This window comes from Lepisosteus platostomus, chromosome 5 (assembly GCF_059453375.1).
Source record: "Lepisosteus platostomus isolate fLepPlt1 chromosome 5, fLepPlt1.hap1, whole genome shotgun sequence".
In the NCBI taxonomy this organism is placed as follows: Eukaryota; Metazoa; Chordata; class Actinopteri; order Semionotiformes; family Lepisosteidae; genus Lepisosteus; species Lepisosteus platostomus.
Genome location: NC_142615.1, coordinates 25,702,696 through 25,722,015, shown reverse-complemented (window position 1 = coordinate 25,722,015; position 19,320 = coordinate 25,702,696). Strand labels below are relative to the sequence as shown.

The 19,320-nt window shown below is 44.9% G+C and overlaps 3 non-coding genes across 3 annotated transcripts; 1 reads left to right on the top strand and 2 right to left on the bottom strand.

Moving 5' to 3' along the window:
* Positions 1 to 4,495: 4,495 nt before the first annotated feature.
* Positions 4,496 to 4,567, bottom strand: trnaw-cca (transfer RNA tryptophan (anticodon CCA)). The gene has a single exon. It is a non-coding gene; the product is annotated as a tRNA-Trp (tRNA).
* Positions 4,568 to 6,965: 2,398 nt separating this feature from the next.
* On the bottom strand, positions 6,966 to 7,048 carry trnal-uaa (transfer RNA leucine (anticodon UAA)). The gene has a single exon. It is a non-coding gene; the product is annotated as a tRNA-Leu (tRNA).
* An 11,531-nt stretch (positions 7,049 to 18,579) lies between these two features.
* trnal-aag (transfer RNA leucine (anticodon AAG)) lies at positions 18,580 to 18,661 on the top strand. The gene has a single exon. It is a non-coding gene; the product is annotated as a tRNA-Leu (tRNA).
* The last annotated feature ends 659 nt before the right edge of the window (positions 18,662 to 19,320 follow it).

The window sequence follows — 19,320 nt, the reverse complement described above, 5'->3', positions numbered from 1 at the left end:
CCTTGGACATAAGCCATTTCTCGTCATTTGCTCAGTGAGCAGGCTCAGCGCACACTGAATGCAGGTGTCTCAGAGCAATTGAGATGTGTCCAAGTGGCTGTAAAAGGGATATTTGATGCCAGTGCCGTGGCTTAGTTCCCCGACAGCAGGCGAAGCGGCGTGCCGGTTGGAGTATTCTCGGTTGCATTTAATGGGAACGTCATGGCAGCGTCAGCTCAAACCACCAAATGGAGACGGGCATGCCGACAAACTGACCCTGCTGATGCGGGATTAACACTAGGATGAGAGAATGCTGTGGCTTAGTTGGTTAAAGCACCTGCCTAGTAAACGAGAGATCATGGGTTTGAATCCCATTGGTGCTTTTCTTCCTGTCTTGCCACACAGTTTATCATTATGGACAGCAACATGCTTCTACATTAAATTTAATGGAAGTGTTCATTTAATTTTTGGAACGACTTGTTTTTAAAAAAATCCATACAAATTGCGAAAGATAAAATACTCATCTGTTTTGTCAGTGCAGAGGAATTACTGCCAGCTGGCAAGGAAACGAAAACGACTTTTTTGTCTTTAGCCAAAAACCTGTGAATGTAGAAGAAAGGTGATGTGCGTTAGTTTCTATGGCACAGTCAGTCAGCGTATCCTTCAGTTAAACATAACGTTGGTAAATCAAAATTCCCCAGAGACACATTTCAAATTAATCCGACCTCAACACCGTCTCCCCTAAATGTGATGGGGTTTCTTTGGATGTCCTTAAGCATCCTGATAGTTGCAGAGATTTCAAACTTTTGGCACAAGTCAAACGTGTGATAAAAGTGTTTTTTAATCACAAAGTGAAAATAGTGAATTTGTCTTTCACTTAGGCGTTCATTTAAAGCTCATTAAACAATGAAGGAGAATTCGGAATTCTCTTCGTGTCTCATTGTCTTGCTTTGATTTTTAAAATGTACACTGTTGGCTATTCACTCTTCCTAACACGATTAAAGAGCCGAGTTTAGTTCAGAGGTAAAGCATCTCATGCATCGTTTTCTATCACCAGCATCTCCACTCTGGATTTCTTTTTAAGCGCGATATCTTTTCTGTGATTTCTTTCGTTTGAATTCCCTCATGTGTGAATTTCAGCGCAACACATAAACTCGCTTGTCTGTTTTAAAGAGATGCAATTTTTAAAACAGACAAAATGAAAGACTTATTAACTAAATACACATAGAAAATGTGCACCTAATTGGGAAAATTTGGACTAGGGCGATGTATTATTGTAGCGGCGCAAGCTCACAGTGGTGCACTTGAGGAATGCGGTACAAGGGCCAGTGGTGCATTGGATAACGCATCTGATTACGGATCAGGAGACTGTAGGATCGTAATGCTCTTAAACCCAGTACCATAACCGTAGTGTGTTCAGTCCTACACAACCTTTCTATCGACTGAATAAGCCTCCTGTTCCATCTCCATCTTCTTCCCACACATTCCGGCTATTTCAGCACCGTTATTGTTGGACTACAGTCACAGATACGTAAGGGACACTATTCTGAAGAACCGTCTTAAATAAATAACGTTGCAAAAGGTAACAATAAGGGTTTCTTAACGTAACCTTACATTTGGCCGTACAATACAATTTTCTGTACCCTCAAAAAAAAAATCTTACAACCAACATACAAATTACACATCTTAAGGAACATGAAGAGAAATCTGTGTACTAAATAACATAAAACTGTCGCTGCAAATTATCACCAAGCTATTTTATGTGTCTGACCACCTCTTTGCTACTTTGCAGCGAGCACAAATCTTTTTGTTTCTTCATCTCTATTTTACTGTCTCCTTCCCCTATGTGGAGATGGATCCACAGCCGAAACTTTAGGTCAGTTCCTGTTACTCTGTCTGATTGAAAGAGCTGTATTAAAGGCACTCCCATCTCTGCAGGAAAGTTATTGCTGCTCTCAACACAATATACTGCAGCCAAATATAGCGATACTGTCACTGCCTGTGGGCCACGTGTTCCTGCTGTCAGTCTATTATGTCATGTTCATCCACACCCAGAAACATTACTGCTGTAGCACAAGAGTTATACTGTATAGGCACAGTCCATAGAGCAAGAATCTCTTAATCTCAGAACTGTGGGTTCAGCCCCCACATGGGGTCCCTCTGTGTCAATTTGATCCCCCAATCCTCCTAGCATGACCTGATGGCGTAACAGTGATACCCAGTACCCAGCGTAATTCAGCTTTCTTTCCACTTGATTCAGATTTTGATCTGAAATCATCGGCCGAACAAGAATTTGTCTAAATCGAGGGAGATCTGCTCACAAGCAAGTATTAAACACTTAAGCATTTTCTGTTCGAATACCACACTTTGTCAAAACACTGCCGCTTCTTAAGTAACGGTTTTTGAGCACGCATTGTATTGTTAATGCTTATATTAAAAAAGCATAAATTCACATAATGGAATTTGGACTGAACAAAGTAGTCCAGCCCATTTACAACATTACATACCCACTGATTAAACTTAAAACTACAGCAGCAGGAGTAACAATAATGGCAACAACATGTTTGGAGTTCGGCATTTCATTTATTCTGCGGAAACATCGTATCGGAATGAACTGCCTGAGATAAAAGAGTAATTGCGGCTTCAGATCATATTTTACAGAGCATTGCGTTGTTCTGTTCATGCTGACTACACGCTTTAAATTTGTCATTTACTGCAAGCATTGCTTTTCCAGGTTTTTCTGAAATTCCTCACATTTGAGCCAGCGCTAAAATATTTCATTCCCGTCGCTGAATACATCATAGAACCGGTATTTGCAACGGAATGCTGTCACACATTAAACCTTTTTGTTATTCGGTTCTGAAGTTTGAAAATGAAAATAAAACGGGGGTCACTTCATAGGCTTGAAAGAAGTCCAAGCAGCATAAAAACCCGCGAATTCTCACAAAGGCTGCACCTTTCTTCTGCTGCTGTTATAAATCAGCCTTAAACATTTGAAGCACACCTTACTGCTGCTAATCACATTCACGTGCTTTCGAAGCCTTTTTCTGTCCGTTATGTTTTTGCTAAGCAATTTCTCCGTTTCCCTCGTACTGTGATTGTCAGCGAGCACAACAGGACTGAAACAGTGTAAAGGCAGGGGTTAATATATTCAGGTATGTAGCTACGTCAGCATTCGTATCTGCAAAGGAACAAGTGATACTGTAGGTTTATTGCATGCTGAAAAGAGAAGAGAGAAAACAAACCTGAAGAAGGTTTCACAGCTGAAACGTTATGTTTTCTCTCTTCTCTTTTCAGCATGGAATAAACCTATTCCCAGTGGGCAGTGATTCGTCGAATATACGTATATTCACGGCGAAAATACGGCTATACGTATAAATACGTCTCCGCGACGTATAATCAATGTCGAATTGCAACCGTAAAATCGACGACATTAATAAACGCATATATAACGTCGAAAACACATCTAACACAGTGCCTGAGGCTTTTTACTGCATATATCGTGTGTGCCGCAACTAGGAGTATACGGCACTCTGCATAGTGTACGAAGTAAATTTATTTTAATTTTTTTATTAATAAATATAATAAATAAATTAATTACTGCGAAAGTAATTTACTTCGTACACTACTAGAGAGAAGTAGAGTGAAAGACGTGATCATTTCACGCCGTTGTGGAACGAAACGCTTTTGTCTTGGAATTCTAAATCAATTAGAAATTCAGAGCGACACATAAAGGCTTTGTCTGCTTAAAAGTGATGATTTTTTAAAACTAAAAAAAAAATGTAGAAAACACGTTTCTCACTTAGAAATTTAAGATGGGGGTGGGGTATTACTAGTAGCGGCACTGAACTCACCATGGTGCAATTAATTTATGTGACGGGCTAGTGGTTTAATGGATAACGCGTCTGATTTCGGTTTATAAGATTGTCGATTCGACTTCTACCGGGGTTGTGTGATTCAAATCAGGCTCCTCAGAAATAGATGTCTGTTATGTAAATGAACCCCACCTGAAAGCAAACGTTGGGTCTGGGTTCCTTTCTTTCCTGCATGAAATAGCAAATCGTTACAAAAAAAAACACCAACTAATGTCCAATAGCCCAATAGTTAGTCATTTAAGAAAACATGAATATACTGTAAGGTCCTGGTACATGGGAGTGGATTTCAACCACAATTAAAAGAAGGGCAAATTATAATTACAGGCTTCAGACACTTTTTCATACAAAAATGACCAAACACTCCCTAACTTTCAGGTTTGCTTGAACCTGTAACAGAAAAGGGGTTTGAGACTTCCATTCTCTGATGTCACTGTCTCTAAAGTAGGACGTGATGTTTCGCGGATGTGCAGTGTGCCTTTTCTCTTGTCGTGTTCAAGATTAAATGCTGCATAAACTCCTGACTGGGTGTTCTGTACTGTTCTGTTATTTCGTTCGGATTACCTAGGTGGTGTACAGCTAAAACCCGACTGCATGGTGTAAATTCCGGGTTCGGCACCAGCAGCACCTGCAAACTCATCAGCTGACCTCGACGTGATTTGAACACGCAACCTCCTGATCTGGAGTCAGACGCGCTACCGTTGCGCCACGAGGTCACTTGGGACAAGTGCTTTTAATTCACCCAAAGAGAAAAATCAGCGTCCCTGAAAAAGATTGTTTTCATTCTCTCCTGTGAGGAGCGCCGCTCTTCCAACGAGGGCCTCTTCTCCCCAGACCACAGATTATTCTTCCCGCCCGGCTCTCTCACGGAGAGCAGACACACCGTCTCCACTAATGTGTTTACTACATCTATAGATCTGACCCCCTACAGCCCCGTATATTCCTGGACAGGATATTTACCACCAGCCTCGTGAACGTCTCATCTTGACCTCTCCCAGGAGGAGCACGATTAACACAGAATCCTCTCTCCATTTAGCAAATAACACAAAACACTGTTTACCTGTCAAGACAGAAAACCAGGCTGCTGCAGGTGAGGCTTAAACTCACAACCTCGGCATGAGTCCACTGAATATGTCATTTTACATGGAAAGAGATTGGAAGTCAAGAAGTTATGGTTTTGTTTTAAACTTGCCTACTCTTTTAATTTTTCGGTCAAATCTTTTATTTGGGAGTACTTTCAATTGATGTTAATCCTTGTCCCGATGCACGATTCTGGGCCATGGTGCATCTTGAATAATGTTCTTATAGGCTTCAGTTTGGAAAAGTGCGCTCTTCAGAAGCTACAGAAACCGCTAATGGTTACATAACACTTAATGCAAAAGCAACGTTTGGGTTTGAAAAAGAATATTACTTGCTATGAATACAAACACTGTTACAGCAGGCGTGTTAGGGCTATTTTAGCTTAGATCATCAATTCATCTTACATTTCTTCTCCATCTATATCAACAGCGTCATCGCTACTGAGCGCTAAAGGCAGGTCCTGGCAATACAATCTTCTTTAGAAAACATTTTTAAAACTATTTCCACTACCATACGTAAAGTAAAAGATTCCGATTGCACGCAACTAATAAATTATCTTTTCCAGGGACGTTGTAGCTAGATGCAAATTACAATCGAAAATATCAGTATCAGCTTTAATATTTTCTTTTGGATCCACAGGACGATCAGCATGAGCCATCAAAGAGCCTGTAGTGATAAGAAGTTTAAAAGCGCACAAGTGATCTGTCTTTGGTCAAAGGAATTGCTGGAGCAGTAGGACAGAGAGCAATATCTAGCAGCTGTAGAAGATGTTCGGGGAAGAGATAATTCTGTTTTCAGCACAGGGAGTGAGAATGAGCTCAGTCCGGCTCCCAGCAGAATCCATTCTGGTTTGGTTACTATCAGACTGTGCGTCTGAGGCTCTTTGGATCGCAACGTGAAAAAAAAAAGAACAAAAAACATTTGCTCACATCTTGTGATTTCCACGAGAGGAAGAGAAGATATCACTTTAAAAAAAATCAGAACTGAAGATTTGGATCCGGGACCTCATACTTGTCAAATGATTAAAATAATAATTATGAAAATATCAGGTTGTGTTTCTGCAACATATCGTGCACAGTATGCCATTTATTTCTAAAAATACAGTAGATTGTACTTAATAAAAATGTACAATTAACCGCTGGTATAAACAGATGTGTGCTGTGTTTGCCTTTGTAAGCATTTGTTTAAAAAATAAGTTCACAATACGATAAAAAACACAGAAAGCACAAACGTAATAATATAATGATACAAAATCAATACCAAATCATAAAGCCAATTAAGTACCTATCCTTTGAAAACAGTGACATTTGTATCTACTTTTGAATTACAAATCGGACAGCTTAGTCCCTTAATTCAAAGCTGAATTCGGAACAAAAGCCTCTGCTTCATCGTTTATTGAGCTTTTGATCAACGTCTGAGTGAAAAAGATTCGCTATTTTAACTATTTAATTAAAGTTCACAAAAGCACCTTTCTTCGAGCTGTAGTCAAAACAGCGACTTAAGGATTCCTAACTGTTTCTAATACAGTCAGCCGCGCTACCAACTGAGCTATCGAAGGGATTTCAAGTGGTCCTCTCTGGCACATATTGCCCAATGTAGTGAAATATTCCGGGTACTTAAATTCCAGTTCGACATCAAGTTTCCAACTCGTTTCTTTAGTCTTGTTTACCTTGGATTTAAGCCACAAACCAGGATTCTACTGTATAATCTTCCGGGGATGTTACAAAATATTTGATGGGGCATCAATAATTACAGGCGGAAATTCACTCCTTTTTTTTCTCGAGGCATCATATTAAACATTTCATTTGGATCGAGAAGAGGATCACCATGAGAGACAGAACAAACTGTTTGATTCCGTCTTTATTGGGAGCTGTATCACAGCTAATGCATGTAAAGCCTTCAGTATGCGATAGTGAGAGCTCAGTTATGCCAGGGAGTGGGAGTGAAGAGAACTGAACTAAAATTTAGTAAATTCATATTTAAATAGAGTGTAAATCATCAAAGTGTTCTGTCACTTAAAACTTATTACAACACTACCAGGAGTGGGGATTAAACCCACGTGGACATTTATCCATTGGATCTTAAGTCCAACGCCTTAACCACTCGGCCATCCTGGTCTATAGCAATAGGCTCTTCAGTTGTTTAACATTTAAATATGATTCAACAATTAAAAAAAATATAAACCACGAAACCTCTTAGAGTTGCGAGAATACTTCCTTTGTGTATAAAATACATTGTGAATGCTTTCTCAGCCTTTACTTTTTCGTTTTTATGACATTTTTTTGACCGAGCACGAATATTCTTTTGTCCATATCTTCACAATGGAAGCACAGAACGCCGTCAAACCAAATGCATTTTAAAGACCGAGACTTGTGGATATTTCCACAGCCTCTACATCAAACTATCAGTGGGCTAATTATCTTTTTTTAAACCTCCGGTTTTTCATCAATGCGTAATTACGCACTTACTGGAACCCGGAGGACCGCTGTGTACAGACGTTCACAACGCGAGAAATACTGTTCAATACGGCTTTGTGCGAATAACCCGTATATGACCATAGGAAGCAGAACAGCGCAGTCTCCAATTACCCAAACTGTAAGCACAGGAATAAAGCTTTGTTTGATTTCTGAAACCCTTCCTTTACGCCCTGTTTTCATTCAGGTAAGGGTCAACTATATTGACAATACTACTGACAGCAGGAAGATTAAAATATTCTTTACTCAGCAGCTCATTAAAAACAGCTCCCATGATGTTCAAACCGATTTTTTACACAGAACACTGACACAGCTTTGCGTTCTGAATCTCTTTTTCTCATGCTTTTATTTAATATGGCACAATGCACTGGGATAGGGGTATTCTGTTCACAAACCAATAGCATTTAAATCACAGCACCCACAATGCTGCAAGTAAGTGTTTTGCACACTAAGCAGGTCTTCTGACTTTTCCCAGCTTTGTTTTGGGTTGTGGAACCTTTATTTTTTATGAATTTCTGAAGATAACACTACAGGTATACACTGGGATAGATGGGTCTTTTTCATGGCTCAATAGTAATTCAAATACAACAGCCACACTGCTGAAACCATATGTTTTACACACCAGACAGGGCCCCTAACCTCATACAACATTGCTGTGGCTGTGGCCTCTTTCTTTATTTTTTTATGATTTTCTGAAAGTAACACAACAGGTAATAATACACTGGGACAGGTGGGTCTTCTTCATGGCTCAATAGTGTAGTGGTTTGATGGGTTTACTGAGACAATTATCAATTGTAACAGTAATCACGAGGTTGTTCGTTGTAGCTTTTAGAAAATCAATCGTCATAACAACTAACAACGCACACACACGGGTTCAATACACGAGATACATTTATTAATATAAATTGTGCACCAAAGATATACTAGTCTGCCTGGATACGAGCGGCAGACCTTACTGTGAGGGTTATCAATATACAAGGTATATAATCTCGAAGAGATGCAAACACAAAGAGATACACAACAGAGAATATATGTCAATATATATCGTTCGGTTACCAAATCGCTAATCAGTGTTATTACCCACTGTTACTCTAAACTCGGAAGTAAATACATTACTCATGAATTAAATTGATAACAACTTGTGTTGAGGTACAATTGAATTCTCGAGACGCAATGTAGAACATGGGGTTTACTTATCCACTGTGTATGGATTTGGAATCTCCCGGCATGAACACCAAACCAGCTGACAGGCTCTGTTGCAGCCTCTGTTGCAGCGGTTGTCCAATGGGCATTGTGTCGGCGTCCTCTGGCTACCGGCCAACCAGTCAAGGTGCAGCTCGGAGTAGGACGGGCGGAGGAATCTGTCTGCGGCGCGCAGGGCAGTCATTGCTCCTAGGGGATCTACCAGGAGTCCTGCTGGCTAGTAGAAAGTCTCTATGCACAGAGTGTGACCGCGAGTCCTCACAAGTCACCCCTTTGCCTGGGAAGAAGCTGGTTCGTTCCCGGTCCAGCGCTGCTTCTGAATAAGCTATTCAGGTTGTCGACGAGGGTCCAACTGTAGGCTGCCGTTGATCAAGCGGAGCATTCACGTTGGTAGAATTCTGAGTACGTACGGGATCCTCGGCCTCGCGCTTAGAACAAAGTCCAAGTCCTTTTGCAGACAACAGCAGTTGTCACGTGATTGTCTCTGAGGATGCGCGAAAATGGCCAAGGAGAGCCCCGATCTGAGCTTGCACTCCCTTTTTGACCAAGACCCAGATGTGTGCTGATTGGTTGAGAGTTTGGCGGGCATTGGAGACCCACGTGGTATTACCACGCCCTGCCAGTCCCTGATTGGTTGGTCAAGATGAGATATAAGTCACTTACTCTTGACACTTAGGAATGCAGTCCAGATGTCCATTCGGCACTCCCTAGACTGATAGGCGCCAATGAATGACCATTGATCATGATAGCCAGGCTTAGCTAAGTGCATCCCCGTCTGGGAACTTGTTCCTTATCAAAAGAAAACATCTTAAATCAGCCTGCATAAATACTTTCTCTGTGGCTGCACCACAGAGATGGAGGGTGAGATGGGGCCTCCTTTAGGACAGCATACCAACGCTTAATTCTGTCTTATTAACAAGCATTGCTGCTACATATCCCCCCTTTTTGAAGGTCACGAGGTCCTGAGGCGTTGTTGCCTTCAAAACAAAAACAGAGTTAAGTGATGTCTGTTGTACCACGGTGGATTCTACCACCCAATATTCACATTACCTCTCGAGAATTTGTACAGGAAATAGTGTTGGAAAGAACATTGCGTATACCTGCTCTCAGTTATAAGGTACATAGAAATGAGGCATCGGGCATCATCATTAGCCCTAGACCTTAAACTTCCGGCAGTTCGCTATCAGTATCGGATAGCTCTGCAGCAGGCAGACGTTTGGGAGTGGTTACCTGATTTCGGTGATACACCATTGCTCCTTTTGTCTCATTCAAACTACCCCGCAAGGCTTTGATACAAGAGAACAGCATCCAACACATTACCCCAGCCATGATCCAGCTACCCAGCAGCAGTGTCAAGATGACCACGTTTACTGTTCCCAGCGCCCCAGGGGATCCACAACGACTGTGCTTGGGACCTACCAGCGTAGTTTTTAAGTTTGTGTCGTTGAGAACAAATTCGAGTAACTGTACACCCTCAAGGCTTACTGTCTCTTGGATTCTCTCATCCAAGTCAATGCTGTGTCCTCTGAAAGCGTCCACAATCTCGAGTTCCGTTTCATACAGTTCTGACTCCAGATGATATAGTGCTAAATCGTTGAGATGCACTATAGCTCCTTCAGAAACTTGTAGAAAAACTGTTTGGTTGGGTAGCTGCACTTCGGTAGCTGTGTCATGTCTGTCATAGGTTCTTGTAACAGTTGACTGTGGTGTGCTGACCAGCCATATCTTTCCCACCTGCTCAACCTGGGGTTCGTTAACCTCACTTTTGCTCGTCACTGTGGCTTTACACTTTTCAGTGGCAGCCCCCTTTCTGATACCACACAACCTCTGAGTTGTGTCCCTAAGGAATGGCTTACTTGGGCATACCCAGTGGATATCCTTGGTTGACATACACAGTTCCAGGTTTGGAACAAGGTACAAATTTGGATCATCCTCCTGGTAAGCTACGAGCGGTGGGGTGGTCAACTTCACATGCATGTCCCCCCTCCAGAAGCCAACGTTCGATATAGACTTGAGTCTATAGATATCCTTGCTACTCACGATGGGAAGGTTCAACAGGAAACCTATTTCCTTGGCTTCGGGGTTGACATGTATGGGAATGGCACTGCCTAGACTGTATGCAAGATGTACTTGCACTGGCTGCACCATCTCAGAAGTGGTGGTCCTCAGTACTTCTTCTACCAAGGACAATGGAACCAAGTAGGTTGGAATCTGTCCCATGGCTAGGCTAGTTACCGTGGCACTAAGCTCCCTAAGCAAATCCTGCATCAGCATTCTGACCTGTTGCACGTAAGCATAATCCTACTGTAACACGTCGACAATCCTGCCCACGGTGTGGAGGGTGTTATTTAACACTGCTGCATGAAGGTTTACTGCTAATATTGTGCCCTGTAAGGTTTTCCCTAGGCTTTCCAGCCGCTGCTTCTGTTGATACAGTCTTTCACTACCCTCTGGCATTTCTGGCACCTGCCTTCTTGGGGCAGTCAGGGGGAGAGTGCCGGTAACAAACAAACCTACCAAAAAGAGCAAATGCACAACAGTGGCGGCAGCAATCAGTCCTCCCAAAAGTTTTTAAGGGTGGCTGATCCCAGTCATCTCCTTCTGAGTGACTGTCGACTTTCTAAGCTGGCGCAGCGTGTACATGGTGTCTTTCTCAGTATGCCATGTGGCATCCTGGGCACCAACATCCTGGAAATCTGGGGAGATCTGACGCAGCTGCTGATGCTGCTCCTCCATTTCCAGGGCATCTGCTTTTTTGATTTGTTCATGCCTGTGCTCTAGGAACCCTGCAGGGGGCGGTGCAGCGGTGGACCATGCCTGACCCTCGGCTGAGTGGTCATCTGGAGCACCTGAGTGATCTGGGATTGTTACCCCATTCTCACTGTTCAGGTCCACCCTGCACCCCTCCTGATTGAGGAATCCCTCTATCGGCATGTTTACAATCGTTCACTGGGTGTGGGTGTAGGACACCTGCTCGCTCCCCCCTTCCCTCGCTAGGGGTTCAGGGAGCTGCCCCAGCACTGGGATAGCTAGTTCACTGTCTTTGAACTCGCTATCACCCACCAGGCCCATGTCAGTGCAGGCGGGGATTCTGACACCCCTCTTTGCGATGTCCTGCGCTGGCAGGCGGGTGGCTTGAGCATCCAGCTCCAGTATGGCTGAACCACTGTTGGTCAGACTCAGACTGACAGACTGAGCTGGTGGCTGTAAGAAAACCGGCTCGGCTTTCATTCCCTGTCCCTTCTTGGGGACTGGGTGTGTTGGAAACCCTGCCGTTGAGGCAGGAACAATCAGGTCGGTCTCTCTCACTACCTGGTAGTTGTGAGAAATAATGTTACCTGACTGCAGGTTCCCTGGATCACAGCAGAGGGAATCGGCATCTGGGATCAGATGTGTCCACAGCGCAGTAGTCCCAGTGTCCAGCTGGACCTCCTGTCTAACCTGTGAATGTTGCACCAGGGGCACCTGGCGGTGGCCCTGTGACAGCTGCTCAAGCAGATCCTCACTAATAGAGGACCTCTCAGAGCTAAGGGTGAGGGCTACTTCACCAACCTGCTCTCTTGCCATCTGGATCCTTTCCACCCCGGCGGGGTGGTGGTCCTGACCCCTCTTGGGTGCCAGGGTGCACAGGGAAAGCTCCTTTTCATCACCAAGTGGGGAGATCCGCTCCTTTTTAGGGATGTGAAAGGGGTTTGCTTTACCTGGTGGATCAGGCGGCTGCTCGGAGCACCGCTCCTGTGGCATGGAGGCTGTTGGGACCTTGGCCAGGGCACGACTTCCCTGTAGTTTTGGAAAGCAAGAAGAGACATTTATTTTTCGTCCAGAGGAACCAGGAGGAACCTCCAACTCAGCTATAGTGTTCAGTGGGCACTGTGTGATCACAGCATAACCACTGAACCCCCCTTTTTGCTTTGCGACAGGCTTAGGGTTTTTGACCTGAGCCCACAATTTTCCACGCTGGCAGTCCACCAGAGGCTCCAGCCTGTCAAGCAGGTCTTGGCCAATGAGTAGTGGCTCTGTTTTAAACCTAGAGATATAAACAGGATGCACCACGTTCATTGGCCCGAACCTAAGTGCCACCCACACTCGGTGTGTGATCCTGGCATGATCCTGGGTATAGCTGGAAATATCTATCTTACACGGTTCTACCTTAAGTCTGATGCCTTTTCCTTTCGCTACTCGTTTGAGCTCGCTGAGTAGATCGGCTGACATCAAACTAATTTCAGCCCCAGTGTCAATCAGTGCTTCTCTATCTAAGATGTTTTCAAGAGAAACCTTGATATAAATACGCCTTGCTTTGCCTTTCTGGCTGAGATTCCCTAAGAATTGTTGGAAGCCTGTCTTTTCTTTGACTTCAGGGGCGGGGTCAGCGCCCAACTCAGAGTCACAGCCTTCTTCCAGGCAGGAACCCTCCCACCCAATCAGATAGACTGAGGGAGGGGTTTGGGTGGATCCCCGCCTCCTCCAGTGAGAAGGGGCGTGGCCCCCCTCAGCTTATTCACGCTTCCGGCATTCGGTGCGGAAGGTTTACCCTGTCCTGATCTCTCAAGCAGGGTGTAACGAACAGTTCTTTCCGGACCCTATGCGGACGACACAGTCCGACGGAGTGGGGAAACACTAGGGAAACGTCATGCAGGAATACGGGGCTGAAGACAGGGGGGCGTGTCCAAGGTGCGCTGGTGCACGGGGAAGGTGTGGCCGAGGCGAACAATCCGAGAGAGTAGTCCTTTGGGAATATCCAAAACACAAGGGTAAGTCCAAAACCAGAAGATCCATCAGAAGAAGGAATTAAAAGCCACGAAGGCCGGGTCGGAACCATCGGACGGGGAACTGGAACAGGAACGGGAACGGGAACGGAGGTTAAAACCTTAACGGGACCAGGCGCTTCCAGGTCCCGGACTCGCACGATATGGAAATCAGATGCAGAGACCGGATGAGCGTCAGCGCCTGGCTTTTAAGGTGGGCTGGGAATGGGAAACAGGTGCAGAGAATAAAGTCTTAAGTGAAAGGGCTGGAGCACCCTTAAGGAGGGGGGACTAATATCATGACACAGGGCTTGTTCAAGCCGGGCCAAGCGGGCTGCAGTCGACTCCCTTCGTCCAGCCTTATGATAGGCTCTGCCTGAGCCCTTGCCTTCCCCGTAGCGCTCACGGCGGCTCTGACGCTTAGTGCGGTCCTGCCTGCCTATTTTGCGCCGGGGCTTAGCGGGCTCAGGAACCTCAGCTCCCTCAAGCTGAGGCGAGTCGTCAACCCTGCTGGCTTTAGTGGTGAACACGGCCGTTTTAGCAGGTTTTCGCTCTGAGGAAGCAGAGACTTCAGCTCCCCAGGCTTTTTGAGTGTGTGCATCACAATCATTTTTCTGACTGAGGGATGCAGATTAACAATGAATAAACCTTTGAAATTCACGTTCTCTTCGCAACCCTCTTCATTCCGCCCTGCAAAATAAGTGCGCCTAAGCCTCTCATAGTAGTCGCGAGGGGCTTCAGCTTTTTCGTGCTTAATATGGTGCGCAGCGGCCACGGCAGCTATGGGATCGATAAAAGCCGAAAATTCTCCGATCATTGCCTGACACAGCTCCTCAAAGCTATTACAGACCTCCGGTCCTTGTCTGGACATCCACTCGTGTACCGCTCGGCTAGTAGTTTTCCTTACTAACATAGCCTTTTCCTGTTCGGACACTCCGGGCATAAACTGCAAAGTATGTCTCAGCTCATCGATGTAGGTTTCCACATTATTCCCTGACACTGACGGGTCAAACCTTTCTACATCTTTAGCTAACTGCCTCAGGGAGTGGAGATTAATTTTTACGGTTTCTCCGCGGGCAGGGGGACGGCCGTGATCAGGAGCAGGGGGTCTCTGCCTGAATTGCATCGCCCTTGCGTCTCGCGCAGGACTCGGCGATCTCCCCCATGCCGATCCGACCACAGACCCTGGCCGGGAGAAACCTCCTCCCGGCGCGCTGGGTGAGCGCTCCGGGCTGCTAGGTGGGCTGGCACGCAAGTGGGATCTAGCCTGTTTTGCTTCCAGTACGAAAGCATCTAACTCCTTTTGCCTTTCCTGGCTGAGTTCATTTAAACTCTCAATTTCTTTTTCTTTTTCTTTCAAGCTCGCTTCCAGGTCTCTCCTAGCTACCTCAGCCGCAGTTTCTCTAGCAGACAGGTCATCTAATTTACCTAAAACTTCCCTGAGTCTGTCTTCACTTTCCTCATTTTTCACTCTCTTTTCTCTGATTATATCCAACAACTCAACTCGCTCCGCCTTATATCTTTCTAGCTTTCCCTGAAGCTTTTGAAACTTTGTCAGCTCGGACAAAGACAGTTCCAGCTGTTTAGATAGATTTAAGGCGAAACTCGATAGGACCTGAACTGCGTTCACTGACCCTCCTGTGTTAAGCTGGTTCGCTACCTTGGCTACTAAATCTACTTGCAGCTTCTCAATATCATCAAAGTTCAACTTTTCGATACCGCTCCAGTAACCAGGATTGTCGTCGCTAGAAATAGTACTTATAAGCGACTCCTTTTCAGACATTTTAGCAGCCATTGTCATTACGTCAGAGAAACTTTAAGAGTATTACTTTTTTTTCCTTTTACTAAAATACAGTATGGAATTTAAACACCCGAGCAGATGGATTTCCAATCAGCACACGTTACACTAAACGCTAAAAAACAGGGGGATTTCTTTGCGCAGTTATCAGCACACCCGGTATTCGCGTATAGAAGCCGCGGTGCTGTGCTGAACTTGAACTCACAGCAATATCAGTTATTCTGTGCGATTGATTCTCATTTCATTCTTAACTCCGCCCACCCAGGGACGCCATTAAATGTAGTGGTTTGATGGGTTTACTGAGACAATTATTAATTGTAGCAGTAATCACGAGGTTGTTCGTTGGGGCTTTTAGAAAATCAATCATCAGAACAACTAACAACGCACACACACGGGTTCAATACACGGGATACATTTATTAATATAACTGTGCACCAAACATATACTAGTCTGCCTGGATACGAGCGGCAGACCTTACGGTGAGGGTTATCAATATACAAGGTATATAATCTCGAAGAGATGCAAACACAAAGAGATACAGAACAGAGAATATATGTCAATATATATTGTTCGGTTACCAAATCGCTAATCAGTGTTATTACCCACTGTTACTCTAAACTCGGAAGTAAATACATTACTCATGAATTAAATTGAAAACAACTTGTGTTGAGGTACAATTGAATTCTCGAGACGCAATGTAGAACGTGGGGTTTACTTATCCATTGTGTTGGGATTTGGAGTTTCCCGGCACGAACACCAAACCAGCTGACAGGCTCTGTTGCAGCCTCTGTTGCAGCGGTTGTCCAATGGGCGTTGTGACGGCGTCCTCTGGCTACCGGCCAACCAGTCGAGGTGCAGCTCGGAGTAGGACGGGCGGAGGAATCTAACTGCGGCGCGCAGGGCAGTCGTTGCTCCGAGGGGATCTACCAGCAGTCCAGCTGGCTAGTAGAAAGTCTCTATGCACAGAGTGTGACCGCGAGTCCTCACTCAAGTCACTCTTTTGCCTGGGAAGAAACTGGTTCGTTCCCGGTCCAGCGCTGCTTCTGAATAAGCTATTCAGGTTGTTGACGAGGGTCCAACTGTAGGCTGCCGTTGATCAAGCGGAGCATTCACGTTGGTAGAATTCTGAGTACGTACGGGTTCCTCGGTCTCGCGCTTAGAACAAAGTCCAAGTCCTTTTGCAGACAACAGCAGTTGTCACGTGATTGTCTCTGAGGATGCGCGAAAATGGCCAAGGAGAGCCCAGAACTGAGCTTGCGCTCCCTTTTTGATCAAGACCCAGATGTGTGCTGATTGGTTGAGAGTTTGGCGGGCATTGGAGACCCACGTGGTATTACCACGCCCTTCCAGTCCCTGATTGGTTGGTCAAGGTGAGATATAAGTCACTTACTCTTGACACTTAGGAATGCAGTCCAGATGTCCATTCGGCACTCCCTAGACTGATAGGCGCCAATGGATGAACATTGATCATGATAGCCAGGCTCAGCTAATTGCATCCCCGTCTGGGAGCTTGTTTCTTATCACAAGAAAACACTCTTAAATCAGCTTGCATGAATTCTTTCTCTGTGGCTGCACCACAGAGATGGAGGGTGAGATGGGGCCTCTTTTAGGAGCATACCAACGCTTAATTCTGTCTTATTAACAAGCATTGCCGCTACAACAGTAAGACAGGAAGAAAGGCACCGCTGGGAATCGGACCCAGGATCTCCTGTTTACTAGACAGGGGCTTTAGCCAACTAAGCCACGGCGCCGGCAAAGTGCTGTCCTTTGACAGCCACTTGGACACGTCTCAACTGCTCTGAGACATCTGCGTTCGGTGTGCACCGAGCCTGCTCGCCTTGCAAGTTGCCTCATTTACATGCGATAGCTCCACCACTAAGAGAAAGGATGAGAAATGGCTTTTATCTGGCACTTTTCATGTCAGAGGATCTCAATCTGCTTTCCGTGTACAAGAGGATGTCCAACTCATGTAGCTAAAGACGTAGACGACAGTGCTCCACTGAAATCTAGATCTCACAACCCTCGGCATGGCTCCGCTGTGTTCTGCTTTAGACAAAGGGGGGAAAAGACTTCTTTCATCACACGTTTTACACTGTTTACGGTGTTTGCAGTGCTCTTTCTTAAATGAAACCAGGAATCGGCACCATATGAGGTGAGACTAGATAATATTGGATCAAGTAGCCTCGCCATTCCATGCGTGACGTGAGCAAAGTGTAATTCCTGTCTTTATAGTGTGCTTGTTAGAGACTTAGCTGGCACCCAGAGCGCTTTAAATCCGGGAGTCAGCAGCCCAAGACAAGAGAGCTTCCTTCGTCTATGTTTTTTGCGTGAAGGGGGAAAACCATGCGTGTGCTGCAAACGATCTTAGTATCGAAGTGCCATCCCACATAACCGATCCGAACAATCTGCTTTACAGAGAAGCACTGCCGGAGCTTATCGTTGGCAAACTGAAGACCAGGCTGACCTCTTCTGTGACTCTTGAACACTGAGTCTCAAGGTTGTGAATTCAAACTCCACGCTGGCAGGAAATTCCATAGGTAATGATCACATTTTCTTGCATGCTAATCAAAAGAAATATTAAGAAACTTTTCCCGATACCATTATTTTACAAAAGTAAAGGCACATGGCACATGTGTGCCACATCACGTCCGAGTTTAGTGACAACTACCTCAGAGATTGTAAGCTGGGTAGTTTCAGATCAGATCACTTTTTTATCAAAGGTTCAAGCAAACCCGAATACTTTTGCAAGAGACATTTCAGAATCCCAGTCCAATCCAGTACGATTGCTGGATCCTTCGAATTCGACTGAACTATAGCACAGATCTGCAGTCCACCATTAGAATACTGTGGGTGTGTTGTATAAGCCATACTGCCGAAAATAGTTCTAAAACAGGAGATACATCCTCGTTTAGGAATATGGTATAAAGTGAAATGGTCTTGGAAGAGTCCTACGTCTGAACAGTTCAAAATAGACGTAAAGGGGTATTTACGGACTCTTTCGAAATGTAAGAACAAGCTATGCGGACCTTATCTTTATTTACCTTGTGTAATCTTTTTTTCATGAAGTGTAATTGTATTATAGCATGTGCCCCTGATGATTTTCTTGATACTTTATATTGTCTTGTTTGTATTGTATGTAGTTTTTTTGTTCAAATAAAACGTAAAAGACACAACTTTCCGGATGCGGCTGCTGTAAAAATAAAATGAAATCAAGGGTGCTGTACGCAGAGGTTCTGAACCCTGCTCCACAGAAGATCTTTATCCAGAGGTGTTAAAGAAGTCGAGATCTCGCCATGAGAGGGGAAGCATCTCAGAAAAAGCAGGTGCAGTCGGTTCCACGGACATAACACCACTAAATCGGGCGACAAGAGCAAAACCCACCCGGCTTCCTCCAGGCAAGTAATGAGACAAAGAAACAGTGCACAGCGGGTAGCGTGGCTGAGCAGTCTAAGGTGCTGGATTAAGGCTCCAGTCTCTTCGGGGGCGTGGGTTCGAATCCCACCGCTGCCAGGTGCTTCTATCAAGACCCCCTTTCAGCTGGCTTCAGACAAAAGGGAGGGAACTGCTTTTTGGCAGTCTCTCGAGAAACTAAGCAAAGTGCTTAAAGATACTTTCTCAGCTTGATATCAAGGCACAAAACAAAAACCTTCTTGCGTCCTCTCAACCCAAAAGCGCTTTGCCACTTTTTGCGTTATGCAGGGAACGACGTCTGCCCAGATCACTTTTGTGTCAATGCAAATCCTAGTGTGCCCTCCGTTTTAATGTTGGCTGTGCTGGCGTCCTGCTTCTGTCTGTGAAACTTGAATGTTCTCCTTCTTCACACCAAATCGTCGGCGGGGGTTGAGCTTGTTAAATCTTTGCGCATAGCGCTCCTTTGGAAGTACTTTGTCCAAGTTCAAAAGCGATCGTGGGATTTACTTCATGCCTTCAAAAAGCATGCCTCGCACGACAGATTTAAATGGGGAATGGAGCCTGCTTCTTGCTGTTTTTCCTGTGGTTGCAGTTACAAAGTTGATCGTGCTTTCACATTCTGTTAACAGTATTCACTGGCTGAGCTTTATCAGTTGGTTCGTAAAGGAATCTGCTTCGGTTCCAGAAAAGTCCTCTGTAGTGTGTTTTTTTCCGTGCCCATGGCAGTCTTTTAAAGCTGGTAGTAATGGCGGCGAAGG